The sequence below is a fragment of the Haemaphysalis longicornis genome, unplaced genomic scaffold (genome assembly GCF_048455015.1).
Source record: "Haemaphysalis longicornis isolate Haplotype H1 unplaced genomic scaffold, Haemaphysalis longicornis Haplotype H1 scaffold_6, whole genome shotgun sequence".
Classification (NCBI taxonomy): Eukaryota; Metazoa; Arthropoda; class Arachnida; order Ixodida; family Ixodidae; genus Haemaphysalis; species Haemaphysalis longicornis.
The window spans coordinates 18371101-18379121 of record NW_027526407.1 but is presented as its reverse complement, the minus strand read 5'-3'; the positions used below and the strand labels follow the sequence as shown (position 1 = coordinate 18379121).

General features: G+C 45.9%; 1 non-coding gene across 1 annotated transcript; it reads left to right on the top strand.

Annotated features, from left to right (window-relative positions):
* The first annotated feature begins 7216 nt into the window (after positions 1 to 7216).
* Positions 7217 to 7289, top strand: Trnat-cgu (transfer RNA threonine (anticodon CGU)). The gene has a single exon. It is a non-coding gene; the product is annotated as a tRNA-Thr (tRNA).
* Positions 7290 to 8021: the final 732 nt, after the last annotated feature.

Sequence of the window (8021 nt, the reverse complement as noted above, 5' to 3'; positions counted from 1 at the left end):
GAATCGCCAGGAGCCACCCTTCTTCTTCACCAGGATTACTGGCGCCGGCCAAGGTCTAGCTGATCCCTGCACCACTCCCTTCTGTAGCATCTCGTTGACTTTGTCTGCGTTGACCTTCCTCTCGCCAGGAGAAACCCCGTGCGGTTTTGCCCGAGAGGGCGGGGGATTCCGGTATGTATGCTGCGGCGCTTGCGAGAAGGCGGGATTTTGGTCTTGGTCCTGGGGCTGGTGTAAAAGTCAAACACTATTGACTACCTTGAAAGGACTTGGGCTAACGCCTCCCTCTCGGCTGAAGAAAGACCTTTGTTTATCACCTTCAAAAGTTGTTCGGCACGCGCAGCGCAGTCACCCTTGGAATCAAAAGTTTCGTCCCTCACTGCTGGCAGGGATACTCCCACATCTTTTTCAAACAACGCAACCTTCATCCCTAGCAGCAGAACGGTACTAGCTGCTAAGCAGTTACCTGCACATATGAAACTTCGCCGACCGTCTACGGATACGAAACAGTGCGGCAACAAAACATCCTGTTTGAGCACTTCAGCGTATTGGGCTCAACGATTGCACAAAAGCAACGCTCCACAGCACCGCAGACCATCACAGATAAAAAGTACGCTGATCGGGGAGGAAGAACCATGTCTTCCGAAACAACCAAAGCCTGTTCGCTCAGACGTGGATTCTTCGGCAAGTGCAGAGTAAAGAACACGGCTTACAGAGAGCTCGCCAGTCGCACAATCCAATTTAGCACCACATTCTTGCAGGAAGTCAATGCCTAGAATGGCTTCGTGTGTAGACTTCTAAAGTACCGCAAATTTGGCTTTGAAGCTGTAAATGTACCACTGTAAATGTACCAATGGGCCACAATGGTTCACCACGAACTCCTAGAAATGTGGCGCTCTGATCCCAGCTGAACATTGCTTTAGTTCCAAGGCTGTCGTTAAAGGTCTTTCACATAACAGAAATTGTTGCTCCAGTGTCAACCAAAGCCATCGTTGGCACACCATCAATCAAAACTTCAATCTTATTTTTGACCATGTAAACGGGCAGAGGTATATTTCGTAAAGGCTGTCCGGCGACCTCATCTCCATAGGCCGTGCAGGCTAGTCTCCCAGCGGTAGCACGTTGGACATCGCCGAGGTGATGGATACTGCCGCTGGCGTAGAGGCGGTGGAGTCAAACATTCGTCCGAAGCGGGGGAGCCATTGCGTGGAACGTTCGGCTGGTTTTTACGTGTGGATGGCAGTGGTGGATCCCATCAAATGCCAGGGTTGAGGTTATTGAGCCGAGGAAACATGAACGTGGGATCGTCGTTCGGTCCCTGGCGCCGAGGGCGACAAAACCGCGAAATATGGCCGACTAGTCCACATAGATAGCAGGTGGGTGGTTCGCGACGAGGATACTCCTGTCCAGGCAAGAATTGCCTCCTTAGAAAACTCGAGCGATGGTGGTCTTGCGGGTTGTAGGCGCCCTGTGTGCGATAGGAATTACGATGAAAATCTTCCCATTGCTGCTAGTGGGATGCCGCAGTGTACACGCCGCTTCCCTGGTAGTGTTTTGCGTCAGCAACGTTGACCGACGGCCAAGAGGAGCCAAAATGTTTCGTGGATGGCAACAAGTAGGTGACGCATCGCGGAGGAAGCTTCCGCCGAGAGAGGGTGTGAAGCAACGAGTGAAGTCTCCTGGCCGAAGGAGCTCCTCGCGAACGATTCGTCGGATAGGGCGCAGAGAGGTCGGCAGACGACCTGACGTCCACGCTGGCCACCATTTTGACGTTGGCCTTTCGGCGAAACTTGGAAGTAATCCAACCCGCCTTCATAGATTCAAACGTACGGTAGTGGCGAATCACATCGGTGACCGCATTTAAGTTGTCCTTACCGATAAGGAAATCGCATACGTCTTCTGCAATTGACACGCCCAACTATGTCATCTTCCAGCATGCTGGCGTCAACAATCTGGAACAGCTTGAGGATTTACTCACTGGTTGTATATGTATCGCCGGGCACTTGCGCTCTCGGGAGAAGCGTCTGCTCGGCCTTCTTCGCTATTAAATAACCAAATCACTTCCTAATTTCTTCAACAAACCGTTTCCATGTCATCAACGCTGCCTCGTGGTTTTGAAACCACGTCAGTGCTGGCTCGTCCAAGTAGATTTCGATTTTACCGCATCGGGACACAGCGTCCCAGCCGTTATATTTACTCACTCTTTCACAATGAGCGAGCCATTCATCGACGTCTTCTCCGGGCCTCCCTGAAAATGACCGTGGTGTGGACGAGGGTGCGAGCTGCCCGTCAGTGGTGTCCGGGTACTGCCTTTAGGGAGTGCCATCGTTTCATAGACGGGCGGTAGGCCACCAACGCGACGGCTTCGGCCGAGGTCGAGGGACTCTGTTGTCTACGGCGCCTTACCCCGCACCTCGACCAAAAACAGTTACTATGACGTTCAGACGATGTGGGTGAGCTTAGGGTTTATAGGAAAAGCCTGGCTGAAGACCGTCACTGAGCATTGTGTGCGAGCCCTGCATACCCCAAGAAGCACATCGTTCTCCTCTTCGTCGCTCCGGTGTTTCCGCTGGCGGGATTGGCCTCTGGCATATCAATTCCATCTACCGTGCACAACATTAAACAAGTTCTGTTGCGTTACAACATATATATATATAAGAGAAGAAAAACTTCGAACAAGGTAAAAGCACGATTGTGGCCTACGTTTCAGCAAAGAAAGCAAGTTCTCTTTGCTGAAACGTAGGCCACCATTGTGCTTTTACCTTGTTCGAAGTTTTTCTTCTCTTGTGTTCTCTACCATCTTCAAAGTTCTGCTACTCCCTATATATATATATATATATATATATATATATATATATATATATATATATATATTTATATATATATATGTATGTATGTATGTATGTATGTATATATGTATATATATATATGTGTATATATATATATATATATATATATATATATATATATATATATATATATATATATATATATATATATATATATATATATATATATATATATATATATATATATATATATATATATATATATATATAGATTTCGATGAGTTTTGCAACGGGCCAGAAGAAACGGTCAGGTAAAAGATAAGAACAATTTTGCGGTTAACTTGTTTATTATAAATTAGTCCGACAGTTTCGGAAGTGGAACTTCCTTCCTCAGGGACAATCCCACAATGAACACCGAATCCTTATGCACACTGCATGCGAGGGAGTCTCTCCTCCTCTCCCTCATAAGGAGGGGAATACGCCAGAGAACGTAAAACTTCGGGTAACAACAGGGCACTTGCTGAGTGGAGAGGATTTAAATTAAAAAAAAAGGAAGAAAAAGAGGAAAGGCGGTGGTTTTAGTGAGAAAACGGCTCTGGTGGGGGAAGGGAGCGGGACCAAAGGTTTCTGTCGGCCCGCTGCGGCTGGGATGAAAGAGAACTGACAAACAAAATACAGACAACGCATGAGCACAGATGGGAAGAGCGGGGCGGTGGTGTAGTAACTAAGGACGCGGTCTTGGCCCGGCATTTGTTTCGTGGGTTCACCCAGAACAGACCGTTAAACGCAGAATCATTGCTTTTACCAAGAAACCGGTGATAAGTCTACTTTGTTTGCCCTTTGAAGGGCCGCGACATGGCGACAGAGAAAGGCACTAGCGGCAGCCAGCGGCGAGCCGCATAGCGGTCGGACCGCGCGGAAGACAGGGATCAAGTTACACAGGGGCGCGGCGAGTTCGGAGAAGGCGACGAGTACCCCGTCCGTCCTTGGCCGCAGCGTAGAGTAATGTAAAGGCACGCATACGATGCGACAAGCGTGAAGTTCAATGGAGGGCCGACACAGAAAACCACTGAATTACGACACCGCTATGTCTCAACAGAACACGACAATCTCAAGGTACGGCCAGATTGGCACTGCCGTTCAACGTCACCTCCCTCTCTCTTCTTACTCTTCTTAGTTGTCCCAATGTGGACAGCATTTATCGCGCAGCACGTGCAGTGCGGGGCTTAGGCGGCTTTTTTGGGCGGCGCTCCCTCTCGGTATGCGCCCGTTGTCTGCTGAGCTAATGGCGGGTGGTCCTGAATGAATTCAAAAAAAAAAACTTTTATGCTAGGAGAAAGGGGGTGGAACAATGTGCATCCACTTCCTGTTGTCAATCAACGTCCGTGGTCCCCCGGAGGCACGATATGCTGCCAGCGCTCTCGTTGATACCATGAGTCACCGTTTTGAACTTATAAATAAGGTACGATTCCTTCTGTTCGCGCTCCCGTTTAGTGTGAAAACCGGTCTCTAGCAGAGTGACTTTAATTTGGTCGAATGAATGTCCTGGGAGGCTGACATGTCTTGAAATGGGCAAGTTCGGTTGTGTTTTAGCGTGAGAACGGTGGTTGTTAAAGCGTTTACGGAAGGCGGTTTCTGTTTGTCCGATGTACTGCAAGCCACAGATGTCACAGTGAAGCATGTAGACGACATTTTGGCTGTCACAGTTTAGATGCGCATTTATTTTGAATACGTAATCTGAGGAGCTGGCTTTAGCAGTAGTGGTGGTAGTCATGTGTGAACAAACCTTACAACGTGTTTTCTTGCATGGCTGGCATCCCCGTTGAGTGTCCTCAATGGCAGTCGTCTTGGCTCTGACTAACATATCTTTCAGGTTTTTTCCGCGGCTATAAACAACTCGGGGGGGCTTTTGGAAAATTGAAGATAGCCGGCTACTTTGTTGCAGTATATTAAAATGTCTCGAAAGAATGTTATTAAATTTGGGCAACGCAGATGAGTGGGTGAGGACAAGATTTGTCTGGCTTCCTTCATTCCTGGGATTCCCTCCATGTAGAATTTCCTCGCGGTTTAGGTTACGAGCTCTGTTGATGGAGTCATCGACCACTGCTGCTGGGTACTTTTGACGAATGAGGGCATTTTTTAGTTGTTGGGAGTTGTGGTCAAAGTCGGCGCTGTCAGAGCAAATTCTGCGGTATCTGTGGGCCTGGGAATAGGGAATGCTCATCTTGCAATGCCGTGGATGGTCACTTTCAAAGTGCAGATACTGCTGGCGATCTGTGGGTTTTCTATATGGGGCTGTGATCGTGGTCGTGCCCTCTACCTGAATGGTGACGTCGAGAAAGTTCACCGATGTCCTTGAGATATTATGCGTAAAAGATATAGAAGGGTGGACCAAGTTGAAATCCGAAATGAACTTATGCAAGCTTGCCTCGTCATGCGGCCAGACAAAAAAGATGTCATCCAGGAATCGCTTGTATATGAGCGGGCGAACGGGTTGAGCTTCCAAGAAGGGTCCCTCGAGTGCCGCCATGAACAAGTTCGCGTAATTAGGTGACATTTTTGTGCCCATAGCTGTGCCGCTAATTTGAAGGTAATGTTTGTTTTCGAATTGGAAATAATTGTAACGAAGCACCAGGTCAAGTAGGGTAGTAAGGGCGTGCTCATTAATCTCTAGTGCCATATCAGCGTTTTGACATGCTTCCACGGTATACCTGATGCCGTCTGAATGGGGGATATTGGTGTAAAGCGATGAGACATCCATTGTAACCAGGAAGCTGCCAGGGGGGATTACCAGTCCAGACATCTCTCTCAAAAAATGGTTTGTGTCCTTGATATGGGCCGGAATTTTGGGAACTGCGTTTTTCAAAATAAAATCAAGAAAGCTGGAAATTGATTCTGTTGGAGTGCCATTGCAAGATACAATAGGGCGGCCTGGATTGCCAGGTTTGTGAATTTTAGGGAGTAGGTAAAAGCGTCCCGGTGCTGATTGGGTGGGCGTCATTGCTTTAAACATGTCTTTAGTTATATCGCCATTTTCAAGAAGCCTTGTGAGTTCAAGGGTGATTTTCGATACGAACTGCTGTGTTGGGTCCGCAGGAAGTTCCTCATAAAAATTCTCATCACTCAGTTGTCGGAGTCCTTCCCTAATGTAGTCGGTTTTGTTAATTACGACTATTGCTCCGCCCTTGTCCGCCGGCTTTATAACAATGTCATCCCGTTGGCGGAGGGAGAAAAGGGCCTTGCGCTCATCAGTTGATAGGTTGTTGCGGACAGGGTTTGTTTTCTGTAATGCATTCAACACGTCTTTTTGAACGGCCGAAATGTACATATCAAGATGTTTGTCCCGACCATCGCTCGGCGTCCAACATTTGTCTGATGCTCCCGGAATTTTTTTGTCTGGGTTCGTTTCCCGGTCGTAGAAGTATTCACGAAGGCGTAAGTTCCTCGCAAAATTGTCTAAGTCCTTGTACAGCTGAAATTCATTAAATTTACCCGTAGAGGGACAGAATGTGAGACCTTTTGACAGCAGTTTAAGTTCAGATTCTATGAGCGGTACGTCCGATAGGTTGACAACGTTGGATTCTGGATGCGCCGAACTTTCAGATGGGGTTTTACTCACAGGACATACGCTTTTCTCCTCAACCAAGGGTACAGCAGCTGGATTATCCGGAATGGAAGAATTCTCAGTTCTGGTTTGGCTTCCTGAGCATCCAACTCCCTGCTCCCTAAAGGAGTGATCTGGAATGGGGATATTGTCTCTCCGCATCTTTTTAAATTTTTGGTTCATCACACCTCCTTCTTTTTGAGATTCGTATCTCTTGAGTTCCATTCTTTCCATTTCGGATATCTCCGGGCTGCTCCGAAGGGAAGTTTCCAACTTCTCTCTCTCTCTCTCTCTCTCTATATATATATATATATATATATATATATATATATATATATATATATATATATATATATATATATATATATATATATATATATATATATATATATATATATATATATATATATATATATATATATATATATATATATATATATATATATATATATATATATATATATATATATACATAGCTTTTTCCCCAAAAGTTCCTCGGGTATTTAGGTTAAGGTATTTTTGTTTCCTGTGCTTGGGGGTGGCTGCCAGCGCCACTCGTGCTACACGGGGTGAAGGGACCTTCTTTTCAACTTTCGGGCCGTGACTCGAGTGCCTACGACATGTCTTGATGGCAAAGGTAGCTTAAGAGGGTCCAAGGATAGTCGACCACTCTTGACATGTCGTAGGCACTGGAGTCACGGCCCGGGGGTTTAAAAGAAGGTCCCCTTCACCCCGTGTAGTCCGTGAGGCGCCGGATACCACCACCAAGTAATGTAAACAAAAATACCTTAACATGAATACCCGAGAAACTAGTAGGGAAACAGCCCCGCCAGTAGCGTAGTGGTTATCGCACCAGACCCGTATTCTGGAGGTCGTGGGTTCGGATCCCACCCGGCGGGCATTTTTTCAGCAATTTTTTTCGGACTCAAAAAATTCTTCATCTGTTTCCATGAGCCACCAGAACCCCCCCTTAGCTTTCCAAGGTTTTCTTTACTGCCAATTCCTATTTTCTGTCTTATTTCACCGAGCCCCTCATCATTCCCCATTGTCTGATTCGCTATATATATATATATATATATATATAAATATATATATATATATATATATATATATATATATATATATATATATATATATATATATATATATGTATATATATATATATATATATATATATATATATATATATATATATATATATATATATATATATATATATATATATATATATATATATAGCAGAGCAGAACAGAAAGATACCGGACGACGGACTCTGTAAGGACATATATCAAGGTTGCAGTCGTCATTGCCAGTGCTATTCGGCTGTTTCCCAAATATTTAATAGTGCCGATTAACGTGTGTTTGTCATGTTTCTTTGATATAGTAATAAATAGGCGAGAATATAAGTCGAGAAAAAATCGGCCGTTTTTCCGGGAGCGGGAGTCGAGCCCACATCTCCGCATAACGCGTGCGGTGCGTTAACCAATTACGCTACCCCGCAGCGGCTCCTCTCTCGACTTTACAGGGGGGATTTATATTTACAAGTGGTCTGAGGCCGCCCAACTAGCGCCGCCCCTCGACCACCGCGGGAGACGTAGAACGTCTTTTTTTCAGCGGCCGCCACGTAAGAC